Here is a 12,612-nt window from a genome sequence, read left to right as displayed (position 1 = left end):
TCCTAGTCTATTTGCCACAAAGACAATGCTCACATGAATCAAAATATGCATAGTTAAGGAGCGGCAATAAGTACTGCAAAAACTAAAAAACATTTTCATTCCCTTCAAGGACATATGGCCCAAACGGGCATGCCAAAGCAATACATGTGGGATGGAACTCACTAACAAAACATGGTCAACAGAGGACCCTAGCAACTACAAGAGGATAGAGGCTGCCAACCTTGGCACCTCTAGCAAGCACAAGTTTGCCATGGGTGATCTTCCAGGTAGAATCCCCAAATGAAACATGAAATCCAGCATCATCACGTTTGTGGGAGCTTTTGCTCAACCACCAAGACCCACGAACCGCTTATTGTTTCAAGCATTTCAAGCGAGCTCTAATGGCTATCTCTCACCTAGCCAACGTTCCGTCGATCCTACGAGTGTAGTGAGCTTACCTTAGTGCCAATATGAGTTGCCTCCTCTCTCACACACGCTGGTAGCTCCATGATCCTAGATGCAAGATCAGGCATCCTCAAGCCTCCTCCACCTCCAAGCTCCATCCTCCATAGCCGCGCGCGCAAGAAGAGAGAAGAGAAGAGAAGAAGAGAAGAGGAGATGGTGAAGAGCTTCACCCTCTTGATCCCTCACTCTCACACACTCACTCCCTCACACTCTCACACTCCCTCTCTCAAGAGCACACACAAGCAAGAAGATGAGAAGGAGAGAAGAAGAAGAAGACTCTTGTTTGTCACACACCAAAGAATGATCTCTTATTCACTTTTTGAACTTTATATATACAAACCTTAAAATCCCATGGGTACCCATCCCTTTTTTACATGACCGGCCATTGTGGCAAGGTCCTTTTTCCATTTCCCTCTTCTAGCCTTAGGCCTCTAGCCTACACCCATCTAATATTTTACAATCAGCACAGGAGGGAGCCTCGCGCTCTTTTACAAGAGTTTTCCGAGTTTTTTGAGGCGCCTTTTTATTTAAAGTTTCGCTTTTTGCCCCGGTTCATCTTTAGAGACCACCTGTGTGTCTTTGCTCTTTTTCCATCTTCCTTTTACTTTTTCCTTCATTTTTCCGCCATCTCGACCTGGGATTAACATTATCTCCCTCCTAGACGGGTACCAGTCCCATGGCACTTCGGTGTTGGGTTGGTGTAAGGGTGAGGGCCACATGTAAACTCAAGTGCTTGTGGAAGCTTAAGAATGATGTTTGTCGGAGCAGGCAACTGGATGTCATGGGTTGACGAGGGCCTCCGAAGTTGGTGGTTTGGTGCTTTTGGGATGCCTGAAGGAGAAGGTGCAGTCTCTACCTAAGGGAGGGTGCGTCCTCAGCGTGTTGGTGCATTGTGCTCGTGCTAGTGGAATGGGGAGGTGGGTTTAACCACAGGCAAGCCTAGGTGATGTCCCACACTTGAGGACCCCATTTGTGCCAAGGGGGATGCGGTGCTAGTGGCTTAGGGTGACAGGTCTAACCCGAGGCGAGTGTTACCTCCTTGGGTGTGTCCTGCCCTTGATGGGCCCTAAGCGTGAAGTGGGGGAGCAAAAAGGGCTAGGGGGTTGGGAGTGGAGCTGGCCAATCGAAGCCACCAGACACGCCTAACTTAAGAACCCCTAGGTATAGTGATTGTGATTTTTGAAGTGCTTCTACAAGTGGGTGATGTTGATCAGTCAGGTTTTTTTTTTTTTGGAATAAATGACAGCTAGGCCTAATCCTCTTCGTCTCAATGAGGGGGGGAAGGAGGGCGGATGGATTTGCGCAAAAATTGGTGGCTTTGCATGTACCCTTTCAGGTTCATGCGGATGTGGAGAGAGGTGGTGGAAAGGAAGGGGTGATTACATCTAGTGAATTGGATGTCACTCATATCCTCTAGGAGAGCTAGGGAAAAGGAAGGTAGTAGGCTAGCTCTCATCATTAAGCAGGCCATAGCGCAGCTATCAATAGCATTGGGATCAAAAAAGAGGGGAGGCAAGCCATTTTCCTGCGGTGCCGTATCTTGCTTGAGTAGGAGCTGAAGAAGCCTAAGGTAATTATACATAGTTATGAAAGCGGGATCGAGACAGGAGGAGAATTCCGTGAGGAAGTGCATCATGGAGTCGGTTAGGCTTCCCAAATCAAAAAGTAGAGCATCCTCGAAGGAGGTGGTGTTGGAATTGTAGATCATGGGGAAGTCATACCTCCCATGGAGGGTGGCGGCAAAATCCACACCTACCCTACGAGGATACGCCATGAATGTGGAGTCATTCCTCTTGTAGGGTAGGGTGTTGCAAAATTCCATCCAGGCGAGCATGTTAATATTGCATATTCGCCTTCTCCACAGGGGTTGGTAGTTGTAGCCCCTTACGGTGTGTGGCACTTCATACACTTTGTCTTGCCAAAATTCTACTTCCTCCGTGCCCCATAGAGTGGGGGTCTTTGCCCTGTTGTCCAGTCATTTTTGGCCCAGTCGGCTGCCAGCCGCGATCACCTCCTCCATTACTTTGATCGGCATGATCCTTCTCAGGCTATTAGGCATAAGGAAACTGAACGAAAAAGGGTCCTTTTCAATTTCCTGCCGTTCCCAGACCACTAGCTCCTCGTGGAATTGCATTGGGAGGTCATCGAGGCATGGTGGGAGGAATGCGGATGGCCGCATGACTGGCTTGGCCTGTAGCCGCCTTCTAGCTTCTTCCACCAACTTTTTACATCGTTCCTTGAGCGTGGCTTGTCTGTCCAGGGGCAGGTCAAGTGGTTGTTGTTCCTGATTGTGCGGCGAGGGGGGTTGTGGGATTACATCTTCTCTGAATCTGTTCATGTCGACTTCAAGTTCGGCTTCCTCCCCCTGTTGGATTCCTTGTGGTGCTCTGTCTTCAAATCATAGGGCATCCACTTCCTGGGGGGTTAGGCTGGCCCCAGCAATAGGTATTTCCGTTGCTCGTCCAGGCTCAGTCTAACCTCCGTAGGTTGGGGTGGCAATTGTAGTTCTGCGTATAGGGCTCTGCGTGCAATGTTGAGCTTCCTTTGTGCCACCTCCAATGACTCTCCCTCCTCTAGGCGGGTAGTGTCCATGATGGTTTCGAGGAAGGCTTTTTGTTGGGCATTGAAGGCCACTTGGGCGGCTTCTGTCTTACTCTCTGCAATGATATTTTCCTTTTCTACCAGAGCAAGGCGTCGTGCTAGTGTCTTCACCCTCTTTTCATTATGCACCGCCCACTCCTCTGCCTTCTTGTTCATGTCCTCCATGCTCTCCCCTTTCTTCAAGGTCAGTATCATGAGCCTTTGCTCTTGGTCCTCCAATTCCCTGATCAGCCTCTCCTTTTCTTCTCTTTCAGAGTTCAACTGACCGGTTAGGTGCTCAATCTCTTCTTGCTACTCCTCCATGTCCTACTTTCTTTTCTCATCCTTGGCGTTGAACTCAGCCATGAGCTCTTCAACTTTAGCAGTTTTTGTAATGAGCTCCTGGTATTGCATTATCAAGATATTATGTTCTCTTTGCATCTTCACCAACTCCTGTGTTTCATTCTCGAGCTGCTACCTCCAGTGCTCTTCTTTGTCATCCTTAGCCTTTATTCCTGCTTGAGATCTGCGATCTCCCTTTGTTGCATGGCTATCATCCTTGTTTTGTCAAGCTGGAAGGTGGCTATCGATTCCTTCTCAACTGCCAACTCAACCACCGCTATTTTTCGTTCCTCCTTATCTCTCTCCAACTGCGAGAGTAGCTCGGCAATGTATTCATCGTATATCAGCTCGCGGCGTCATCATTGTTTGGATGGGTGTTATTGAGGCCTCCACCTTTTGTCGTTTAGGATCTTGCCTAGACTCTGCGTCTGTGGCCGGCCGCTTTTGCCCTGTAGCCGTAGTTTCAGTGCTCGTCCCCTGGGCTATCTCCTTGTTAATGAAATACTGCATCCATGCCACAAGATTTGATACGTCTATACTGGTGGGGATGCTGGGAGTGATGGTGGTCGGCTCGGTGGGAGGCACCAATAGAGTAGGAATTGGGTGGATTGGGGCCTTGCCCTTGCTCTCAGAGACGGCGAGCGGCACAATCTCCGACACCTGTGTGCTTGACCCAGGCCTTTCTTCTCTATGTGGGCTCAAACTCCCCAGTTCATCAGCTCTGCATTGATGTTCTATGGACCGGCGTGTGGCTTTAGCCATGTCCTCTTCCTCCTTCCTTCTTAGTTCTTCCTCTTCTTCATCAGCCTTTATTCGCCTTTCCTCTTCTGTTTTTCTCTGCTCTTCCTTCTTTTTCTCTTTTTCTTCCTTTTCCCTTCTTTTTTTCTCCTCTGCCTCCTGCTTTGAGGCCTTCTTAGCCTTCTGTAATTGCTCCTTTTCTTTTTCTTCTTCCTATTTTTTCTTCTTCTCCCTCTCCTTGGCCTCCCTAAGGGACTCTCTCTTGGCCTTCTCTAAGTCCTCTTTCTCTTTCCTGTGGACCTCGTCATCCTTTTTCTCTCTCTTGGCCTTCTCTAAGTCCTCTTTTTCTTTCCTGCGGCCCTCGTCATCCTTTTTGTTTTTCTTTTATGCTGCCTTCTTCTCGGTCTCCTTGACCTGTTTTTTGCTTTTCTGTTCTTCCCCTTCTTCCTCAATCTCAGCCCTATCACATGGACCTCTCCTGGTGTTGATGAGGAGGTGACTTGTCGGGTGTTTCCCCCTCCCCCTCTTCTGCCTGTTGTGCCTCCTTCACGGCCTCTTGGATAAGCGCCGTTAAGACACCTCCATACCCGATGTAAGAGGCCTTGGATGAAGATTTCTTCCTCTCTGTAGCCTTGGAGGCTAGAGACCCTCCACTTACTGGCACACTTCCTAAATCCAATGCTCTAGCTACCTGGTCGATAATCTTTCATACATACCCGTTCCAATCAACTTCGTCCAGAGTGTGGGCCGCTATGTTCTCCAGCACAGGCACGCTGATTCGATGCATCAGGGAGTTGTAGCGTTGGCTGGAGAAGAGGACATGTACTAGCTTTGCTTGCAGCCTAGCTTCTGCATCGGGGATGTCTAGGATGTTGATGCCGTCATTGGTAAGTACCTCCTCCTTTTTCATTTTCAGCATCACATAGACATCCCTCTTCTATTTTCTCTCCGTCTTTGGCTCCAATCCCAATGCCTTCTCCACCAAGGCTGGGTCTAGACAGACCTGCACCTGCTTGGCACTTTCTCCTCTACCCATCGTCAATGTGCTGCATTCTTGGTCTGGGTCATATGATCTGAGGAACTCTACACACTTTAGGTGGTCCGGCTCCTGTGAGAATTTTTCAAGGTACTTGATGAGGTTACATTACTCGACCACCCTCCTAGCTGCTTCCTCCCTAGCCACCACAACTTCTATGTTGCGGACGGTTCAAAACTTAAGCTGGCCGAAGGCGTGGTTTTCTAGGTGGATGCGATATTGCTCTCTTTCCTCGTCTGTGAACGGGAGTTAGTGGGCGCGGTCTTGCTGTGACATCTTTTGTTCCTGTCATAAACTGTAATTTTCATTAGTGCTTGCAGCATAATAATTTGCTGAAAAAGAAAAACTCTATGCTTTTGAATGAATTCATTAAGATCCAATGTAGATTCTCCTTTTCAGACTTTAACTTTTTGCCCTTTACTTCAAAATTTTCATGTCCTTTTCCTACCCCATCCGTTTTTCATAATATATGTCTATGTGTTTCACTGACTTTGATTTGATTTACTGATTCTGATTTGATTCACCTTACCCCCTCCCCTTTTAGCTTGAGAAGAATCCTTTCTTGGATTTAGGGTCAGAAGGTTAAGGGCTTTCGGCATGGGGGTGTAGGGGTTACTTGTGAAGGAGCCAAGTATAGAAATTGGGATTGTATTCCAAATGAGCTTCGCGGTCCAGGTCAGAGGGTTTAGTCCCCACTTGGGTGATGTATGTGAGAACATCTATTAGGAAGTCACCTGAGTTGACTCGGCTAGCAATGTGTAACTCCTCCTTGGTCAACAAGCGTTCGAGGTAGGGGTGTCCTTTGATGTGTTCTTCTATAGGACGGCCCTGCAGAGTGGTTAACACTCGATATGAGGTTGGCGCGACATATGTGCGGTCGTACTCTACTGTTTTGATAGCGCGGCACTGCTCAGCGTTGGTCATTATTCGGCTTCCTTCAACTTCCCATTGCAACCTAAGAGTGTACCAATGCCTTAAGAACTGGGATTCCATCTCAGCAAGTCTTGACAGCTCTGCAACTTCTTGGTCAGTGATGGCAGAAGTGGTTCACTGATCATAGGACATGATGAGGCGTTATTTGATTGCTTGCTCTTTGGAGATATCACTGCTGAGCAATTAAGCAGCAGAGGTAGCGGCTTTTGCAAATGCGAATTCAAGTGTTTCCCAAGAACAAGTCATCGTTTGAACTTTGGTTGTGAAGGATTCGTCCAATAGGCCTAAGTCGTGGCGATCGTAGCTTAGAGCTAGCGACACAAAAGTGGCTCCAGTCGCTTAATGCAATCTACCACATCATCCCTTGTTTCTTTAGCTAAATCAACTGCTAGTGTGAGAAAGGATTTCCTCTCGTAAGAGGTCCTAAAGCCTACGGGTTGTTGAGGTTTGGTAAGACTTGAGCCTTTGGCAATGAAAAGTTGTGGTGGTGAGTGTTCTTGAGCTTGCGATTGGGTCGCTGGGACTATGGCTGGGTTAGCAGCAGCCTCTAGTGATGGCCTGTTGCTTTTAGGATGGATTTGGGGAGTCGGATCTGGCGGGTGATGACTCCTGTGACGGTAGCTATCGCTTGGGTCGATAGGCTTGGGCGACTCTCTTGGGTTCACGCGTGGATGAATTTGATGGTTGCGGGTCAGGGGAGCTCTGCGGCTTGTGGTTTTGAGGTTTTACGGTTTTTGGGATGATTAAGCTTGAGGCTGGCATACGAGTGGTGCCTTTGGCCGTGTGGGCCTTAGGTATCCATAGCCAAGCATTGCTCTCATAGTAGCCTTGTGCATGTAAGAGGGCTTTGGGGACCCATCTTTGACTGATTACGCGTCTATACCTGTAATTGCATTTAGGCCTCCTAGGTTTAGGGTTTCTCATCTTATGAGAGTAGGAGCGTCGACTCTGAGGTGGCTGTTGCGGCTGTTTACGCATCCATTGAAGACGAGGCTATGGGGCCTTAGCTTTGGCTGCTATGGGTTGCGGTCTATGAAATTCGAGGAATGGCGGCTGCGTACTACCCCCCTCCTTAGACTTGACTACATATGTTTCTATCAGTGGCTTTGTGACCCGGGATGAGATCGCGCAGCCCTTGCTGAAAGCTGTAACAATGCAAACGTTGCCTATTGCGAGGTGGATGTGTTGCGACACGTAATCAACATTGCAGTGGGTCTGCTTTTTGAAAGTTTGCCCCAGCAGTGACTCTGTGCCTTCGTTTTTAGCATTTGGAAACACGTAAAAAATCATTGGAACAGTCTCAAACTCGATAGAAACGACTGCTTTGCACTTGCCGAGTAGTGCGTAGGAATGGGCCCTATATGGGCTTAATTTGGCAGTGGTAGGTTGAAGTTGTGGTTTGCCAAGTTGAGTCCAATGATCGTGGGTTAAGACATTGAAGTCTGCTCCCTCGTCGATCAAGGCATTGAAAGCACATGTTTGTTTTGCCGTGACCATAATACGGAGGTATGCGGGTTCTACGGCTTTCTCATCCTCGTCGTCGATTTCAGTGATTGTGGCTACTCATACTTTGACATGCGGTTCTAACATTGGTGGCTTATGCAAAGGATGCGTAGGAGGGTAGTACTTCTTGACACGACTGCCATTGAAGAAGCCTATTCCTTCACTGTTTAGGGTCTCCAGTTCGACATTGCTTGTTCAGCTGATTGCACGAACTTTGAAGGGTCAAGGACCTCTAAATTTCATTTTTTGCTTATGCCCCTTAACTGAGTAGAGGAGCACTAAGTCACCCTGTTTGAACTCGCGCTGCTTGATGTGCTGGTCAAACCAGCTCTTGCGTTGGGCTTTCTCACAAATCAACGTATGGATGGCTAGAAGACGAGTCTTCGAGAGGCGTTCGAGTTCAACTAGGCGTTGTGTCCATGCACCCTTCCCTTCCCATCGTTCTTGAAGCGCTATTCTCAAGCTAGGAATGAAGAATTCTAATGGTAGAATTGCTTCAGTTCCATATGTCAGCCTAAAGGGGTTTGACCGACAGCCGTTTTATAAGCTGTGCGGTAAGCCCACAAAGCTACCATCAGCTTGTTGTCCCAGTCTCTGCGTGAAGTAGAGACAACCTTGGTTAGGACATTGATAAGAATCTTATTCGTCGATTTGGCCTGGCCGTTTGCTTGAGGGTAGTATGGCGAGGATTTGCAATGGATGATGAGGAAGGTGGACAGAAGATGCGCGATCACTTCATTGATGAAGTGCGTGCCTTGGTCACTGACCAGTTCAATGGGACAACCGAATCGTGAAATCACTTGCTCCCATAAGAACTTAACAGTCGTTCTAGCGTCGTTTTTTTTTCGTGTTACTCTCGCTTGTGCCCATTTAGTGAGGTAATCCGTAGCCACAATGATGTACTTGGCCTGCGAATATTGTGCCGCGGGACTAATGGGTCCAATGAAATCAAATTTCCATTTTTCGAAGGGTTTTCGAGCAATAACTGGGGTTAATTCCATTTGATCCTTGCAAATCGGAACCTTCATCCGCTGGCACTCGTCACAGTGCTTGACAAATCGCGCTACGTCGCGGAAAAGCGTGGGCCACCACAGTTGAGACTGCAGCACCTTTTGTGCTGTCGTATCCCCACTAAAGTGCCCTCCAGCAATGCCGTTGTGTGCCTCTAAGAGCACATCATGCATCTCATACTCGCACACACATCTACGCAACAATCCATCTTTCCCCAGCCTATAGAGTTGGCCTGCAATCAGCTGATAGGGCTAGATCTTAAGGATTAATCGCCTAAGTCGGGCTTTTTCTATCGCTCGGTCAAGCAGTCCGTGTTCAAGCACCTGGATTATGTCATCTGCCCAATATGGTGTTAGATCAGTCTTAAATAGATCTCTCTCATTGGAAATGTTAAACAGATGGGCGTCGGGTAATTCATCAATAATACCTTATCCAACGGCTTCTCCAGTAGGAATGCGCTACATGTGATCAGCCATGTAATGTTGTTTTCCCTTCCATACCACCACAGACAAGTTGAACTCTAAAAGCAGTGGCCAAAAGATAATGCCGGAATTTCTTCACAGCGAATACCATGGCTAATCCCTCTCTTTCCGTCGTCGAGTAGTTCATTTCCGTCTCAGTGAGTTGTCTGCTAGCAAAGCTCACTGGATAGTCTAAATTGTGTTCACTAGGTTGGCACAACACTGCCCCCATGGCAAACTTAGAAGCATCGATATGCATGTGGAAGGTAATGGTCCAATCTGGGGCTTGTAGGATTGGTGTTGTGGTTAGAGCCTTCTTCAACTCTTCGTATGCCCGTTGGCATTCTTCAATCCATTCGAATACAATAAGCAGCTTGTACAAGGGTTTGGCGATCAACGCATAATTCAGTACAAACCGCCAATAGTATCCAGTATGACCTAGGAAGCATTGAACTCCCTTGTAGTTGTTTGGGGGTGGAAGGTCACCAATGACCCTGACCTTCGACAAGTCAGTGGCAATGCCGTTCTTCGACACCACATGCCCTAGGATGCATCCATGCTTCACCCAAAACTGGCACTTTAAGGGATTCAAGGAGAGACGATATAAGCGACACCGCTCGAAGACTGCTCGGAGTTTGTCTAAGTGTTCGATCCAGGTCGAGTAGACACAGAGGTTGTCGACAAAGACTTCTAACTCCTTGTGAAGCATGTCCTTAAAGATGGTGCACATGAGGCATTGGAAAGTGATAGGGGCATTAGTCAACCCGAAGGGCATGACTATGTAAGCAAAGACGCCTCACTCAATGGCGAAGGAAGTCTTATGCATGTCTGCAGGATGCACTTGCACCTGGTTGTACCCTGAGAAGCCGTCCAAAAAATTGTAGGCTTCCTTGCCTGCCACTCTCTCAAGCATGTGCTCAGTGTACGGAAACAAATAGTTGTCCCTCTTAGTAGCAGCGTTTACCTTCTTGTAATTGACGCATACTCAGATTTTTCCATTCTTCTTCATCACGATGACTATGGGCGATACCCAGTCTGTGTGCTCAATTTCATAAATGAATCCCGCTCTCATCAGCTTATCAATCTCTTCCTTGACAGCATGAGCATGTTTTGGATTCATAGGGTACGGTCTCGCTGCTTGACCGGCGTTGCGTCTAGCATCATGGGTATGTTGTGAGTCACGACACTCGGATCTACCCCCTTAAGCTCTTCTAAGGACTAGGTGAACACATCTATGTACTCTTGCAAGAGAGCGACAAGACTCTTTTCTTCTTCATCAGTCAAGTAATCGCCAATGAAGACTGGTCAGGGTGTTTTCCCTTCATGGCTAGGTCCACTTCCTTAACCCTGGCTGGTCCCTCGATTGGTTCGCTCGTCTGCGCTTGACGTTTGGTACCTAATAGAACTACCACCCTATCCCCCTTTTTGAATTTCATAAATCATTTAGGGAGGTCCTGCGGTTTTCGATGTTCTTCCGCTCACATATTATCAAGTATCGCATGGTGGGGAGACTTGCTCGAGATGATGCGCGGAACACACACAGAATGCACAAGGAGAAGCTCACTCAAGAGACAAGAAGAGAGATGGAGGCCAAAACGTTTTCTTGCTAATTTCATCTTCTTCTTCCACACACATTACAATATGTACAAAGTATAGATAAGATACAACATAAAGAAAAGTGGCCTACTAAGTCAAACAATGCATAATCGACTACACTAGTCAACTGGCACTATAATTATGCCAGTTGTAAATAGGTGTAACAACCTGAATATAATAAGTAATGAGTGAGTGGCCATGTGAGAATCATAATGACCACCGACGTGCTAAGTGTAGACTTGTGGACTCATCTAACCAGGCGTTCCATCATCAATGTCCGCATGTGTTGAGCTTGTCATCTTAACACTCCTCCTCAAGCTCAACTGTATCTCTGCGACTCCAAGTAAGCTTCGAAACTTTTGAAGCTTCTCTGTACCCAATGCCTTTGTGAAGATATCAGCTATCTGATCTTGTGTGCTAACATACACCAAGTCAATCTCACCTGCTAGTACCTTCTCTCTCACAAAGTGGTAGTGTACCTCAATATGTTTTGTCCTGGCATGGAACACAGGGTTCCTAGCCAACTGTATACTGCTCATGTTGTCACAATAAATGACAATTGGACCTTCCACCTCCACATCCAAATCAGCTAATAACTTTTGTAGCCATACTACCTCACACGCTACAACAGCAGCACCTCTATACTCAGCCTCTGTACTCGACAAAGCAACTGTAGATTGCTTTTTGTTGCTCCAAGCAACTCCTGCACTACCAAGAGAGAACATGTATCCACTGGTAGATCTTCTATCAGACATACTACCAGCCCAATCTGCATCTCTATATCCAAATACCTGTACATTTGTACCTGCCTCATAGAAAATTCCATAATGTAATGTGAACTTTACATATCTCAATATGCGTCTGATTGCATCCAAATGTGGCTTTCTAGGTACTTGCATAAACTGACTCACAAGACTAACAACGTAGCTCAAGTCTGGCCTTGTAATGGTCATGTAGATCAAACTCCCCGCTATCCTCCTGAACATAGTAGGGTCTTCTATCTCATCCCCAACATCAGCACTCAACTTTACATTCTGCTCCAATGGGACTGAAAGTGGTTTGCATGCTGTCATACCATACTTGGACAACATATCCAAGCCATACTGTCTTTGGGACAGCCATATACCATCATCACATCTGATCACCTCAATGCCAAGGAAGTACCTTAGCTCACCTAAATTCTTCATCTCAAACTTCTTCTTCAAAAAGTCCTTGACTTCAGCAATCCCACTATCACTATCACCTGTAATAATCAAGTCATCCACATAGATAACTATGATGACCAAACCTGCATATCCCTTTCTCACATAAAGTGACTGATCAGCATTAGAAACATAAAAGCCAATGTTGACAAGATACTCTCTGATCTTGTCAAACCATGCTCTAGGTGCTTGCTTGAGCCCATAGAGCGCCTTCTTCAACCTGCACACATACGTGGGATGCTCTAAATCTTCATAACCTACTGGGGCTGATCCATATACACTTCTTCCTGCAAATCACCATGCAAGAAGGCATTCTTCACATCCATTTGCTGCAACCTCCAACCTTTGGCTGCCAAAGCAATCACACATTTGACAGTTGCCATTCTAGCAACTAGACTGAAGGTTTCATCATAATCTATGCCATATGTCTGGGCATAGCCTTTTGCAACCAGTCTAGCTTTGTACCTACTAATAGAACCATTTTCATTGTGCTTAATCTTATAAACTCACTTACATCCAATGGCTTTCTTTCCCTTCGCAATGATACTAGATCCCAAGTCTTATTGGCCTCTAATGCAGCCATCTCCTCATCCATTGCTGCATCCCAATGAGCATGACCAACAGCCTCCTCAAAACATGTGGGCTCAACATCCTCAACTAGTTTCACCATATAAGCATAATGGTGAGTTGCATAACCTTCAAAACCAAATCTTTTAACAGGGTATCTCACTCTGCTAGACCTGCGTACCACTGGATCACTCAATGG

This window comes from Lygodium microphyllum, chromosome 12, assembly GCF_053477565.2.
Source record: "Lygodium microphyllum isolate KBCC chromosome 12, Lygodium_microphyllum_v1.1.10, whole genome shotgun sequence".
Taxonomy (NCBI): domain Eukaryota; kingdom Viridiplantae; phylum Streptophyta; class Polypodiopsida; order Schizaeales; family Lygodiaceae; genus Lygodium; species Lygodium microphyllum.
The sequence above is the reverse complement of the archived record's forward strand: the minus strand, read 5'-3'. Positions refer to the sequence as shown.